The sequence below is a fragment of the Schistocerca piceifrons genome, unplaced genomic scaffold, assembly GCF_021461385.2.
Source record: "Schistocerca piceifrons isolate TAMUIC-IGC-003096 unplaced genomic scaffold, iqSchPice1.1 HiC_scaffold_1375, whole genome shotgun sequence".
Classification (NCBI taxonomy): Eukaryota; Metazoa; Arthropoda; class Insecta; order Orthoptera; family Acrididae; genus Schistocerca; species Schistocerca piceifrons.
In genome coordinates this window covers 23,251-35,989 of record NW_025727208.1, presented here as the reverse complement: position 1 = coordinate 35,989, position 12,739 = coordinate 23,251, and the positions used below count along the sequence as shown (strand labels likewise).

Here is a 12,739-nt window from a genome sequence, read left to right as displayed (position 1 = left end):
ACTTGTACTAACACCCGGTGGGCGGCTGTGAGACGAGGAGATGAGCTGCGGCTTCTGGGCGCGACTGTAACGCTGCGCCCTGGATCAAATAACTGGTGACCCATGTGTTTAGTAGTGACGCAACTGCTAGGATGCACCTGAACGTCCATCTTTTGAGAGAGAGAAAATTTTCGCAGTCGGCAGGACTCGAACCTACGCTCCCAGAGGGAATCTGATTTCAAGTCAGACGCCTTAACCACTCGGCCACGACTGCCGGTGGCAGAAGCGACTCCCGACAAGTGAAACGGCCATCTTTAGAAGCAATCTGATGGCAGAAAGCGGCGTGGCCTCACTCTTTCCTGTAGGGTTTCCATTAGCCGTTACGAAAGTGTATTAATTTTCGCCCAGACAGGGACTTGAACCCAGGACCCTTTGGTTGAAAACCTAACGCTCTACCGACTCAGCTATGCGGGCCCACGCACGAGCATTATCGTACAGCTGCGTGGTGAGCGAGTGATTCGCATGTTGTAATTACTGGCTTATGGCTCCAATGGCGACTTCACCGACTTCCCACTGACGCACCGCTGACGCTAGTTTTCTGTCGTCTTAAAACGATGGACATACCTCCAAGCAGCTGCGAGATCTTAAGAAAAGAAACGCTGCACCACTGCCTTCGCCGCACTCGAATGATTCAATTGCGATTCTTAAAAAGAATTGAATGTTCGCTCTGTCCAACACTTTCGAGCACATCTGTGTACTCACGATCTCAGCGACGGCTTTCTGCAGTCCCAGCGTCAGTGCGAGGTGAACCGATGGCCACAGTAAGCAGCGGTCGTCGCGAAACTCAGTATTCTTAAACGGAAACTTTCGTCTTGTTGAGAATGGCGTCACTGGTTTGCACCCGCATTCGCCCACGCATGTCACATGTGTGCGAAAATTTTTGCTCCTCTCTTTACGCAAAATCGCACGCAGCCGGTAGGATTCGAACCTACGCTCCCATAGGGAATCTGATTTCGAGTCAGACGCCTTAACCACTCGGCCACGACTGCCGGTAGCGCGGCGTTGTCCCGACACATGCAAATGCTACCGTTTGAAGCACTGTGGTGTCAGAAAACGGCGTAGCTGCATTATTTTCCGTAGCGTTTCCACCGCTACCAGACGAATCGCTACCAAAGTTTTAAAATTTCCGCCCGGACAGGGACTTGAACCCTGGACCCTTAGGTTAAAAGCCTAATGCTCTACCGACTGAGCTATCCGAGCTCGGACGACGGTGTGAGACCTCCCACGATGCACAACTGTACATTGACTCATGTCCTTTACTGTTGTGCAATCGTTGCATGGGGCCGTTACTAATAAAACGTCGCCTAAATGCTGTCTGCAAACTTATCGCGCTAAGCTCGTAACACACTATCGAAGACTGCTGGCACACGATGCAACAACAAATTGCACCAGTTGTTACGTCTCATACGTTGGAGCAGAGAATTGACGTGTTTTGTCGACACTCACTGGGCAATTGGAAAATTCGCAAGCATTTCGAATGTAATGTTTCCCACGTTTTCGCTCATTTCGCGGTTCCGTTGAAGACGTTCTTCACCACCTGACACAGAAAAAGGAACGCAGTCGGTAGGGCTTTTTTGATTCTTTTCCTTCAAAGGGAGTTAGTTTTCTAGTGAGTTCCTCTTATGGCATGCACTAGACAACCAGAACTGCTACAGCAGAGAGTCATTTTTGTTGTCAGCTGTAGTTGCATTATCACCAACGCAGAGCAATTCCATTGGCGTCGCATCAAAACGAATACCTGCCGAAACCCGGGATCGAACCAGGGACCTTTAGATCTTCAGTCTAACGCTCTCCCAACTGAGCTATTTCGGCTGACATTGAACGTTGCTGTTTGCATGTGTTCGTTCAGCTCTGCCTCGTTGCCAATTTCACAGTCACCTTCGTCTGATAAGACACAGGGACGCTGAAAGGCGAGCAGCCGATGCAGTGAAGTCCCACACACATTTCTTCTGCTTCCATCATCGTAACAAGCAAACATGTCGACTCGACTCGTGTAATATTCACTTCGCTGACTTCACGTGACGCCGCGCTGACGCTAGAAAACCCGTGCTATGTCGATGTCAGGGGCAACTCGTGTGCAGAGAACGAGACACAAGAAGGAGTGAGCCTCTCCACCGTATGAGAGGCAGTATCTAGCAGATACACACGGTAAAACATTCGACTTGCGTTAGCTCGTAAATTGCTACACGTCATCGTCTGCAAGCTAAAAAGGACACATCTGCACTGCCCAGTGAGGCGACACTTGTACTAACACCCGGTGGGCGGCTGTGAGACGAGGAGATGAGCTGCGGCTTCTGGGCGCGACTGTAACGCTGCGCCCTGGATCAAATAACTGGTGACCCATGTGTTTAGTAGTGACGCAACTGCTAGGATGCACCTGAACGTCCATCTTTTGAGAGAGAGAAAATTTTCGCAGTCGGCAGGACTCGAACCTACGCTCCCAGAGGGAATCTGATTTCAAGTCAGACGCCTTAACCACTCGGCCACGACTGCCGGTGGCAGAAGCGACTCCCGACAAGTGAAACGGCCATCTTTAGAAGCAATCTGATGGCAGAAAGCGGCGTGGCCTCACTCTTTCCTGTAGGGTTTCCATTAGCCGTTACGAAAGTGTATTAATTTTCGCCCAGACAGGGACTTGAACCCAGGACCCTTTGGTTGAAAACCTAACGCTCTACCGACTCAGCTATGCGGGCCCACGCACGAGCATTATCGTACAGCTGCGTGGTGAGCGAGTGATTCGCATGTTGTAATTACTGGCTTATGGCTCCAATGGCGACTTCACCGACTTCCCACTGACGCACCGCTGACGCTAGTTTTCTGTCGTCTTAAAACGATGGACATACCTCCAAGCAGCTGCGAGATCTTAAGAAAAGAAACGCTGCACCACTGCCTTCGCCGCACTCGAATGATTCAATTGCGATTCTTAAAAAGAATTGAATGTTCGCTCTGTCCAACACTTTCGAGCACATCTGTGTACTCACGATCTCAGCGACGGCTTTCTGCAGTCCCAGCGTCAGTGCGAGGTGAACCGATGGCCACAGTAAGCAGCGGTCGTCGCGAAACTCAGTATTCTTAAACGGAAACTTTCGTCTTGTTGAGAATGGCGTCACTGGTTTGCACCCGCATTCGCCCACGCATGTCACATGTGTGCGAAAATTTTTGCTCCTCTCTTTACGCAAAATCGCACGCAGCCGGTAGGATTCGAACCTACGCTCCCATAGGGAATCTGATTTCGAGTCAGACGCCTTAACCACTCGGCCACGACTGCCGGTAGCGCGGCGTTGTCCCGACACATGCAAATGCTACCGTTTGAAGCACTGTGGTGTCAGAAAACGGCGTAGCTGCATTATTTTCCGTAGCGTTTCCACCGCTACCAGACGAATCGCTACCAAAGTTTTAAAATTTCCGCCCGGACAGGGACTTGAACCCTGGACCCTTAGGTTAAAAGCCTAATGCTCTACCGACTGAGCTATCCGGGCTCGGACGACGGTGTGAGACCTCCCACGATGCACAACTGTACATTGACTCATGTCCTTTACTGTTGTGCAATCGTTGCATGGGGCCGTTACTAATAAAACGTCGCCTAAATGCTGTCTGCAAACTTATCGCGCTAAGCTCGTAACACACTATCGAAGACTGCTGGCACACGATGCAACAACAAATTGCACCAGTTGTTACGTCTCATACGTTGGAGCAGAGAATTGACGTGTTTTGTCGACACTCACTGGGCAATTGGAAAATTCGCAAGCATTTCGAATGTAATGTTTCCCACGTTTTCGCTCATTTCGCGGTTCCGTTGAAGACGTTCTTCACCACCTGACACAGAAAAAGGAACGCAGACGGTAGGGCTTTTTTGATTCTTTTCCTTCAAAGGGAGTTAGTTTTCTAGTGAGTTCCTCTTATGGCATGCACTAGACAACCAGAACTGCTACAGCAGAGAGTCATTTTTGTTGTCAGCTGTAGTTGCATTATCACCAACGCAGAGCAATTCCATTGGCGTCGCATCAAAACGAATACCTGCCGAAACCCGGGATCGAACCAGGGACCTTTAGATCTTCAGTCTAACGCTCTCCCAACTGAGCTATTTCGGCTGACATTGAACGTTGCTGTTTGCATGTGTTCGTTCAGCTCTGCCTCGTTGCCAATTTCACAGTCACCTTCGTCTGATAAGACACAGGGACGCTGAAAGGCGAGCAGCCGATGCAGTGAAGTCCCACACACATTTCTTCTGCTTCCATCATCGTAACAAGCAAACATGTCGACTCGACTCGTGTAATATTCACTTCGCTGACTTCACGTGACGCCGCGCTGACGCTAGAAAACCCGTGCTATGTCGATGTCAGGGGCAACTCGTGTGCAGAGAACGAGACACAAGAAGGAGTGAGCCTCTCCACCGTATGAGAGGCAGTATCTAGCAGATACACACGGTAAAACATTCGACTTGCGTTAGCTCGTAAATTGCTACACGTCATCGTCTGCAAGCTAAAAAGGACACATCTGCACTGCCCAGTGAGGCGACACTTGTACTAACACCCGGTGGGCGGCTGTGAGACGAGGAGATGAGCTGCGGCTTCTGGGCGCGACTGTAACGCTGCGCCCTGGATCAAATAACTGGTGACCCATGTGTTTAGTAGTGACGCAACTGCTAGGATGCACCTGAACGTCCATCTTTTGAGAGAGAGAAAATTTTCGCAGTCGGCAGGACTCGAACCTACGCTCCCAGAGGGAATCTGATTTCAAGTCAGACGCCTTAACCACTCGGCCACGACTGCCGGTGGCAGAAGCGACTCCCGACAAGTGAAACGGCCATCTTTAGAAGCAATCTGATGGCAGAAAGCGGCGTGGCCTCACTCTTTCCTGTAGGGTTTCCATTAGCCGTTACGAAAGTGTATTAATTTTCGCCCAGACAGGGACTTGAACCCAGGACCCTTTGGTTGAAAACCTAACGCTCTACCGACTCAGCTATGCGGGCCCACGCACGAGCATTATCGTACAGCTGCGTGGTGAGCGAGTGATTCGCATGTTGTAATTACTGGCTTATGGCTCCAATGGCGACTTCACCGACTTCCCACTGACGCACCGCTGACGCTAGTTTTCTGTCGTCTTAAAACGATGGACATACCTCCAAGCAGCTGCGAGATCTTAAGAAAAGAAACGCTGCACCACTGCCTTCGCCGCACTCGAATGATTCAATTGCGATTCTTAAAAAGAATTGAATGTTCGCTCTGTCCAACACTTTCGAGCACATCTGTGTACTCACGATCTCAGCGACGGCTTTCTGCAGTCCCAGCGTCAGTGCGAGGTGAACCGATGGCCACAGTAAGCAGCGGTCGTCGCGAAACTCAGTATTCTTAAACGGAAACTTTCGTCTTGTTGAGAATGGCGTCACTGGTTTGCACCCGCATTCGCCCACGCATGTCACATGTGTGCGAAAATTTTTGGTCCTCTCTTTACGCAAAATCGCACGCAGCCGGTAGGATTCGAACCTACGCTCCCATAGGGAATCTGATTTCGAGTCAGACGCCTTAACCACTCGGCCACGACTGCCGGTAGCGCGGCGTTGTCCCGACACATGCAAATGCTACCGTTTGAAGCACTGTGGTGTCAGAAAACGGCGTAGCTGCATTATTTTCCGTAGCGTTTCCACCGCTACCAGACGAATCGCTACCAAAGTTTTAAAATTTCCGCCCGGACAGGGACTTGAACCCTGGACCCTTAGGTTAAAAGCCTAATGCTCTACCGACTGAGCTATCCGGGCTCGGACGACGGTGTGAGACCTCCCACGATGCACAACTGTACATTGACTCATGTCCTTTACTGTTGTGCAATCGTTGCATGGGGCCGTTACTAATAAAACGTCGCCTAAATGCTGTCTGCAAACTTATCGCGCTAAGCTCGTAACACACTATCGAAGACTGCTGGCACACGATGCAACAACAAATTGCACCAGTTGTTACGTCTCATACGTTGGAGCAGAGAATTGACGTGTTTTGTCGACACTCACTGGGCAATTGGAAAATTCGCAAGCATTTCGAATGCAATGTTTCCCACGTTTTCGCTCATTTCGCGGTTCCGTTGAAGACGTTCTTCACCACCTGACACAGAAAAAGGAACGCAGTCGGTAGGGCTTTTTTGATTCTTTTCCTTCAAAGGGAGTTAGTTTTCTAGTGAGTTCCTCTTATGGCATGCACTAGACAACCAGAACTGCTACAGCAGAGAGTCATTTTTGTTGTCAGCTGTAGTTGCATTATCACCAACGCAGAGCAATTCCATTGGCGTCGCATCAAAACGAATACCTGCCGAAACCCGGGATCGAACCAGGGACCTTTAGATCTTCAGTCTAACGCTCTCCCAACTGAGCTATTTCGGCTGACATTGAACGTTGCTGTTTGCATGTGTTCGTTCAGCTCTGCCTCGTTGCCAATTTCACAGTCACCTTCGTCTGATAAGACACAGGGACGCTGAAAGGCGAGCAGCCGATGCAGTGAAGTCCCACACACATTTCTTCTGCTTCCATCATCGTAACAAGCAAACATGTCGACTCGACTCGTGTAATATTCACTTCGCTGACTTCACGTGACGCCGCGCTGACGCTAGAAAACCCGTGCTATGTCGATGTCAGGGGCAACTCGTGTGCAGAGAACGAGACACAAGAAGGAGTGAGCCTCTCCACCGTATGAGAGGCAGTATCTAGCAGATACACACGGTAAAACATTCGACTTGCGTTAGCTCGTAAATTGCTACACGTCATCGTCTGCAAGCTAAAAAGGACACATCTGCACTGCCCAGTGAGGCGACACTTGTACTAACACCCGGTGGGCGGCTGTGAGACGAGGAGATGAGCTGCGGCTTCTGGGCGCGACTGTAACGCTGCGCCCTGGATCAAATAACTGGTGACCCATGTGTTTAGTAGTGACGCAACTGCTAGGATGCACCTGAACGTCCATCTTTTGAGAGAGAGAAAATTTTCGCAGTCGGCAGGACTCGAACCTACGCTCCCAGAGGGAATCTGATTTCAAGTCAGACGCCTTAACCACTCGGCCACGACTGCCGGTGGCAGAAGCGACTCCCGACAAGTGAAACGGCCATCTTTAGAAGCAATCTGATGGCAGAAAGCGGCGTGGCCTCACTCTTTCCTGTAGGGTTTCCATTAGCCGTTACGAAAGTGTATTAATTTTCGCCCAGACAGGGACTTGAACCCAGGACCCTTTGGTTGAAAACCTAACGCTCTACCGACTCAGCTATGCGGGCCCACGCACGAGCATTATCGTACAGCTGCGTGGTGAGCGAGTGATTCGCATGTTGTAATTACTGGCTTATGGCTCCAATGGCGACTTCACCGACTTCCCACTGACGCACCGCTGACGCTAGTTTTCTGTCGTCTTAAAACGATGGACATACCTCCAAGCAGCTGCGAGATCTTAAGAAAAGAAACGCTGCACCACTGCCTTCGCCGCACTCGAATGATTCAATTGCGATTCTTAAAAAGAATTGAATGTTCGCTCTGTCCAACACTTTCGAGCACATCTGTGTACTCACGATCTCAGCGACGGCTTTCTGCAGTCCCAGCGTCAGTGCGAGGTGAACCGATGGCCACAGTAAGCAGCGGTCGTCGCGAAACTCAGTATTCTTAAACGGAAACTTTCGTCTTGTTGAGAATGGCGTCACTGGTTTGCACCCGCATTCGCCCACGCATGTCACATGTGTGCGAAAATTTTTGGTCCTCTCTTTACGCAAAATCGCACGCAGCCGGTAGGATTCGAACCTACGCTCCCATAGGGAATCTGATTTCGAGTCAGACGCCTTAACCACTCGGCCACGACTGCCGGTAGCGCGGCGTTGTCCCGACACATGCAAATGCTACCGTTTGAAGCACTGTGGTGTCAGAAAACGGCGTAGCTGCATTATTTTCCGTAGCGTTTCCACCGCTACCAGACGAATCGCTACCAAAGTTTTAAAATTTCCGCCCGGACAGGGACTTGAACCCTGGACCCTTAGGTTAAAAGCCTAATGCTCTACCGACTGAGCTATCCGGGCTCGGACGACGGTGTGAGACCTCCCACGATGCACAACTGTACATTGACTCATGTCCTTTACTGTTGTGCAATCGTTGCATGGGGCCGTTACTAATAAAACGTCGCCTAAATGCTGTCTGCAAACTTATCGCGCTAAGCTCGTAACACACTATCGAAGACTGCTGGCACACGATGCAACAACAAATTGCACCAGTTGTTACGTCTCATACGTTGGAGCAGAGAATTGACGTGTTTTGTCGACACTCACTGGGCAATTGGAAAATTCGCAAGCATTTCGAATGCAATGTTTCCCACGTTTTCGCTCATTTCGCGGTTCCGTTGAAGACGTTCTTCACCACCTGACACAGAAAAAGGAACGCAGTCGGTAGGGCTTTTTTGATTCTTTTCCTTCAAAGGGAGTTAGTTTTCTAGTGAGTTCCTCTTATGGCATGCACTAGACAACCAGAACTGCTACAGCAGAGAGTCATTTTTGTTGTCAGCTGTAGTTGCATTATCACCAACGCAGAGCAATTCCATTGGCGTCGCATCAAAACGAATACCTGCCGAAACCCGGGATCGAACCAGGGACCTTTAGATCTTCAGTCTAACGCTCTCCCAACTGAGCTATTTCGGCTGACATTGAACGTTGCTGTTTGCATGTGTTCGTTCAGCTCTGCCTCGTTGCCAATTTCACAGTCACCTTCGTCTGATAAGACACAGGGACGCTGAAAGGCGAGCAGCCGATGCAGTGAAGTCCCACACACATTTCTTCTGCTTCCATCATCGTAACAAGCAAACATGTCGACTCGACTCGTGTAATATTCACTTCGCTGACTTCACGTGACGCCGCGCTGACGCTAGAAAACCCGTGCTATGTCGATGTCAGGGGCAACTCGTGTGCAGAGAACGAGACACAAGAAGGAGTGAGCCTCTCCACCGTATGAGAGGCAGTATCTAGCAGATACACACGGTAAAACATTCGACTTGCGTTAGCTCGTAAATTGCTACACGTCATCGTCTGCAAGCTAAAAAGGACACATCTGCACTGCCCAGTGAGGCGACACTTGTACTAACACCCGGTGGGCGGCTGTGAGACGAGGAGATGAGCTGCGGCTTCTGGGCGCGACTGTAACGCTGCGCCCTGGATCAAATAACTGGTGACCCATGTGTTTAGTAGTGACGCAACTGCTAGGATGCACCTGAACGTCCATCTTTTGAGAGAGAGAAAATTTTCGCAGTCGGCAGGACTCGAACCTACGCTCCCAGAGGGAATCTGATTTCAAGTCAGACGCCTTAACCACTCGGCCACGACTGCCGGTGGCAGAAGCGACTCCCGACAAGTGAAACGGCCATCTTTAGAAGCAATCTGATGGCAGAAAGCGGCGTGGCCTCACTCTTTCCTGTAGGGTTTCCATTAGCCGTTACGAAAGTGTATTAATTTTCGCCCAGACAGGGACTTGAACCCAGGACCCTTTGGTTGAAAACCTAACGCTCTACCGACTCAGCTATGCGGGCCCACGCACGAGCATTATCGTACAGCTGCGTGGTGAGCGAGTGATTCGCATGTTGTAATTACTGGCTTATGGCTCCAATGGCGACTTCACCGACTTCCCACTGACGCACCGCTGACGCTAGTTTTCTGTCGTCTTAAAACGATGGACATACCTCCAAGCAGCTGCGAGATCTTAAGAAAAGAAACGCTGCACCACTGCCTTCGCCGCACTCGAATGATTCAATTGCGATTCTTAAAAAGAATTGAATGTTCGCTCTGTCCAACACTTTCGAGCACATCTGTGTACTCACGATCTCAGCGACGGCTTTCTGCAGTCCCAGCGTCAGTGCGAGGTGAACCGATGGCCACAGTAAGCAGCGGTCGTCGCGAAACTCAGTATTCTTAAACGGAAACTTTCGTCTTGTTGAGAATGGCGTCACTGGTTTGCACCCGCATTCGCCCACGCATGTCACATGTGTGCGAAAATTTTTGCTCCTCTCTTTACGCAAAATCGCACGCAGCCGGTAGGATTCGAACCTACGCTCCCATAGGGAATCTGATTTCGAGTCAGACGCCTTAACCACTCGGCCACGACTGCCGGTAGCGCGGCGTTGTCCCGACACATGCAAATGCTACCGTTTGAAGCACTGTGGTGTCAGAAAACGGCGTAGCTGCATTATTTTCCGTAGCGTTTCCACCGCTACCAGACGAATCGCTACCAAAGTTTTAAAATTTCCGCCCGGACAGGGACTTGAACCCTGGACCCTTAGGTTAAAAGCCTAATGCTCTACCGACTGAGCTATCCGGGCTCGGACGACGGTGTGAGACCTCCCACGATGCACAACTGTACATTGACTCATGTCCTTTACTGTTGTGCAATCGTTGCATGGGGCCGTTACTAATAAAACGTCGCCTAAATGCTGTCTGCAAACTTATCGCGCTAAGCTCGTAACACACTATCGAAGACTGCTGGCACACGATGCAACAACAAATTGCACCAGTTGTTACGTCTCATACGTTGGAGCAGAGAATTGACGTGTTTTGTCGACACTCACTGGGCAATTGGAAAATTCGCAAGCATTTCGAATGCAATGTTTCCCACGTTTTCGCTCATTTCGCGGTTCCGTTGAAGACGTTCTTCACCACCTGACACAGAAAAAGGAACGCAGTCGGTAGGGCTTTTTTGATTCTTTTCCTTCAAAGGGAGTTAGTTTTCTAGTGAGTTCCTCTTATGGCATGCACTAGACAACCAGAACTGCTACAGCAGAGAGTCATTTTTGTTGTCAGCTGTAGTTGCATTATCACCAACGCAGAGCAATTCCATTGGCGTCGCATCAAAACGAATACCTGCCGAAACCCGGGATCGAACCAGGGACCTTTAGATCTTCAGTCTAACGCTCTCCCAACTGAGCTATTTCGGCTGACATTGAACGTTGCTGTTTGCATGTGTTCGTTCAGCTCTGCCTCGTTGCCAATTTCACAGTCACCTTCGTCTGATAAGACACAGGGACGCTGAAAGGCGAGCAGCCGATGCAGTGAAGTCCCACACACATTTCTTCTGCTTCCATCATCGTAACAAGCAAACATGTCGACTCGACTCGTGTAATATTCACTTCGCTGACTTCACGTGACGCCGCGCTGACGCTAGAAAACCCGTGCTATGTCGATGTCAGGGGCAACTCGTGTGCAGAGAACGAGACACAAGAAGGAGTGAGCCTCTCCACCGTATGAGAGGCAGTATCTAGCAGATACACACGGTAAAACATTCGACTTGCGTTAGCTCGTAAATTGCTACACGTCATCGTCTGCAAGCTAAAAAGGACACATCTGCACTGCCCAGTGAGGCGACACTTGTACTAACACCCGGTGGGCGGCTGTGAGACGAGGAGATGAGCTGCGGCTTCTGGGCGCGACTGTAACGCTGCGCCCTGGATCAAATAACTGGTGACCCATGTGTTTAGTAGTGACGCAACTGCTAGGATGCACCTGAACGTCCATCTTTTGAGAGAGAGAAAATTTTCGCAGTCGGCAGGACTCGAACCTACGCTCCCAGAGGGAATCTGATTTCAAGTCAGACGCCTTAACCACTCGGCCACGACTGCCGGTGGCAGAAGCGACTCCCGACAAGTGAAACGGCCATCTTTAGAAGCAATCTGATGGCAGAAAGCGGCGTGGCCTCACTCTTTCCTGTAGGGTTTCCATTAGCCGTTACGAAAGTGTATTAATTTTCGCCCAGACAGGGACTTGAACCCAGGACCCTTTGGTTGAAAACCTAACGCTCTACCGACTCAGCTATGCGGGCCCACGCACGAGCATTATCGTACAGCTGCGTGGTGAGCGAGTGATTCGCATGTTGTAATTACTGGCTTATGGCTCCAATGGCGACTTCACCGACTTCCCACTGACGCACCGCTGACGCTAGTTTTCTGTCGTCTTAAAACGATGGACATACCTCCAAGCAGCTGCGAGATCTTAAGAAAAGAAACGCTGCACCACTGCCTTCGCCGCACTCGAATGATTCAATTGCGATTCTTAAAAAGAATTGAATGTTCGCTCTGTCCAACACTTTCGAGCACATCTGTGTACTCACGATCTCAGCGACGGCTTTCTGCAGTCCCAGCGTCAGTGCGAGGTGAACCGATGGCCACAGTAAGCAGCGGTCGTCGCGAAACTCAGTATTCTTAAACGGAAACTTTCGTCTTGTTGAGAATGGCGTCACTGGTTTGCACCCGCATTCGCCCACGCATGTCACATGTGTGCGAAAATTTTTGGTCCTCTCTTTACGCAAAATCGCACGCAGCCGGTAGGATTCGAACCTACGCTCCCATAGGGAATCTGATTTCGAGTCAGACGCCTTAACCACTCGGCCACGACTGCCGGTAGCGCGGCGTTGTCCCGACACATGCAAATGCTACCGTTTGAAGCACTGTGGTGTCAGAAAACGGCGTAGCTGCATTATTTTCCGTAGCGTTTCCACCGCTACCAGACGAATCGCTACCAAAGTTTTAAAATTTCCGCCCGGACAGGGACTTGAACCCTGGACCCTTAGGTTAAAAGCCTAATGCTCTACCGACTGAGCTATCCGGGCTCGGACGACGGTGTGAGACCTCCCACGATGCACAACTGTACATTGACTCATGTCCTTTACTGTTGTGCAATCGTTGCATGGGGCCGTTACTAATAAAACGTCGCC

At 50.4% G+C, this 12,739-nt stretch overlaps 23 non-coding genes across 23 annotated transcripts; all 23 read right to left on the bottom strand.

Moving 5' to 3' along the window:
* Window positions 1–171: 171 nt before the first annotated feature.
* Window positions 172–253, bottom strand: Trnas-uga. Its single transcript has one exon. It is a non-coding gene; the product is annotated as a tRNA-Ser (tRNA).
* Window positions 254–946: 693 nt separating this feature from the next.
* On the bottom strand, window positions 947–1,028 carry Trnas-cga. Its single transcript has one exon. It is a non-coding gene; the product is annotated as a tRNA-Ser (tRNA).
* A 138-nt stretch (window positions 1,029–1,166) lies between these two features.
* On the bottom strand, window positions 1,167–1,239 carry Trnak-uuu. Its single transcript has one exon. It is a non-coding gene; the product is annotated as a tRNA-Lys (tRNA).
* A 539-nt stretch (window positions 1,240–1,778) lies between these two features.
* On the bottom strand, window positions 1,779–1,851 carry Trnaf-gaa. Its single transcript has one exon. It is a non-coding gene; the product is annotated as a tRNA-Phe (tRNA).
* Window positions 1,852–2,450: 599 nt separating this feature from the next.
* Trnas-uga lies at window positions 2,451–2,532 on the bottom strand. The gene has a single exon. It is a non-coding gene; the product is annotated as a tRNA-Ser (tRNA).
* Window positions 2,533–3,225: 693 nt separating this feature from the next.
* On the bottom strand, window positions 3,226–3,307 carry Trnas-cga. The gene has a single exon. It is a non-coding gene; the product is annotated as a tRNA-Ser (tRNA).
* Window positions 3,308–3,445: 138 nt separating this feature from the next.
* On the bottom strand, window positions 3,446–3,518 carry Trnak-uuu. Its single transcript has one exon. It is a non-coding gene; the product is annotated as a tRNA-Lys (tRNA).
* Window positions 3,519–4,057: 539 nt separating this feature from the next.
* Window positions 4,058–4,130, bottom strand: Trnaf-gaa. The gene has a single exon. It is a non-coding gene; the product is annotated as a tRNA-Phe (tRNA).
* A 599-nt stretch (window positions 4,131–4,729) lies between these two features.
* On the bottom strand, window positions 4,730–4,811 carry Trnas-uga. Its single transcript has one exon. It is a non-coding gene; the product is annotated as a tRNA-Ser (tRNA).
* A 693-nt stretch (window positions 4,812–5,504) lies between these two features.
* Window positions 5,505–5,586, bottom strand: Trnas-cga. Its single transcript has one exon. It is a non-coding gene; the product is annotated as a tRNA-Ser (tRNA).
* A 138-nt stretch (window positions 5,587–5,724) lies between these two features.
* Trnak-uuu lies at window positions 5,725–5,797 on the bottom strand. The gene has a single exon. It is a non-coding gene; the product is annotated as a tRNA-Lys (tRNA).
* A 539-nt stretch (window positions 5,798–6,336) lies between these two features.
* Trnaf-gaa lies at window positions 6,337–6,409 on the bottom strand. Its single transcript has one exon. It is a non-coding gene; the product is annotated as a tRNA-Phe (tRNA).
* A 599-nt stretch (window positions 6,410–7,008) lies between these two features.
* Window positions 7,009–7,090, bottom strand: Trnas-uga. The gene has a single exon. It is a non-coding gene; the product is annotated as a tRNA-Ser (tRNA).
* A 693-nt stretch (window positions 7,091–7,783) lies between these two features.
* On the bottom strand, window positions 7,784–7,865 carry Trnas-cga. The gene has a single exon. It is a non-coding gene; the product is annotated as a tRNA-Ser (tRNA).
* A 138-nt stretch (window positions 7,866–8,003) lies between these two features.
* Trnak-uuu lies at window positions 8,004–8,076 on the bottom strand. The gene has a single exon. It is a non-coding gene; the product is annotated as a tRNA-Lys (tRNA).
* A 539-nt stretch (window positions 8,077–8,615) lies between these two features.
* On the bottom strand, window positions 8,616–8,688 carry Trnaf-gaa. The gene has a single exon. It is a non-coding gene; the product is annotated as a tRNA-Phe (tRNA).
* A 599-nt stretch (window positions 8,689–9,287) lies between these two features.
* Trnas-uga lies at window positions 9,288–9,369 on the bottom strand. Its single transcript has one exon. It is a non-coding gene; the product is annotated as a tRNA-Ser (tRNA).
* Window positions 9,370–10,062: 693 nt separating this feature from the next.
* On the bottom strand, window positions 10,063–10,144 carry Trnas-cga. The gene has a single exon. It is a non-coding gene; the product is annotated as a tRNA-Ser (tRNA).
* A 138-nt stretch (window positions 10,145–10,282) lies between these two features.
* Window positions 10,283–10,355, bottom strand: Trnak-uuu. Its single transcript has one exon. It is a non-coding gene; the product is annotated as a tRNA-Lys (tRNA).
* Window positions 10,356–10,894: 539 nt separating this feature from the next.
* On the bottom strand, window positions 10,895–10,967 carry Trnaf-gaa. The gene has a single exon. It is a non-coding gene; the product is annotated as a tRNA-Phe (tRNA).
* A 599-nt stretch (window positions 10,968–11,566) lies between these two features.
* Window positions 11,567–11,648, bottom strand: Trnas-uga. Its single transcript has one exon. It is a non-coding gene; the product is annotated as a tRNA-Ser (tRNA).
* A 693-nt stretch (window positions 11,649–12,341) lies between these two features.
* Trnas-cga lies at window positions 12,342–12,423 on the bottom strand. Its single transcript has one exon. It is a non-coding gene; the product is annotated as a tRNA-Ser (tRNA).
* A 138-nt stretch (window positions 12,424–12,561) lies between these two features.
* On the bottom strand, window positions 12,562–12,634 carry Trnak-uuu. Its single transcript has one exon. It is a non-coding gene; the product is annotated as a tRNA-Lys (tRNA).
* Window positions 12,635–12,739: the final 105 nt, after the last annotated feature.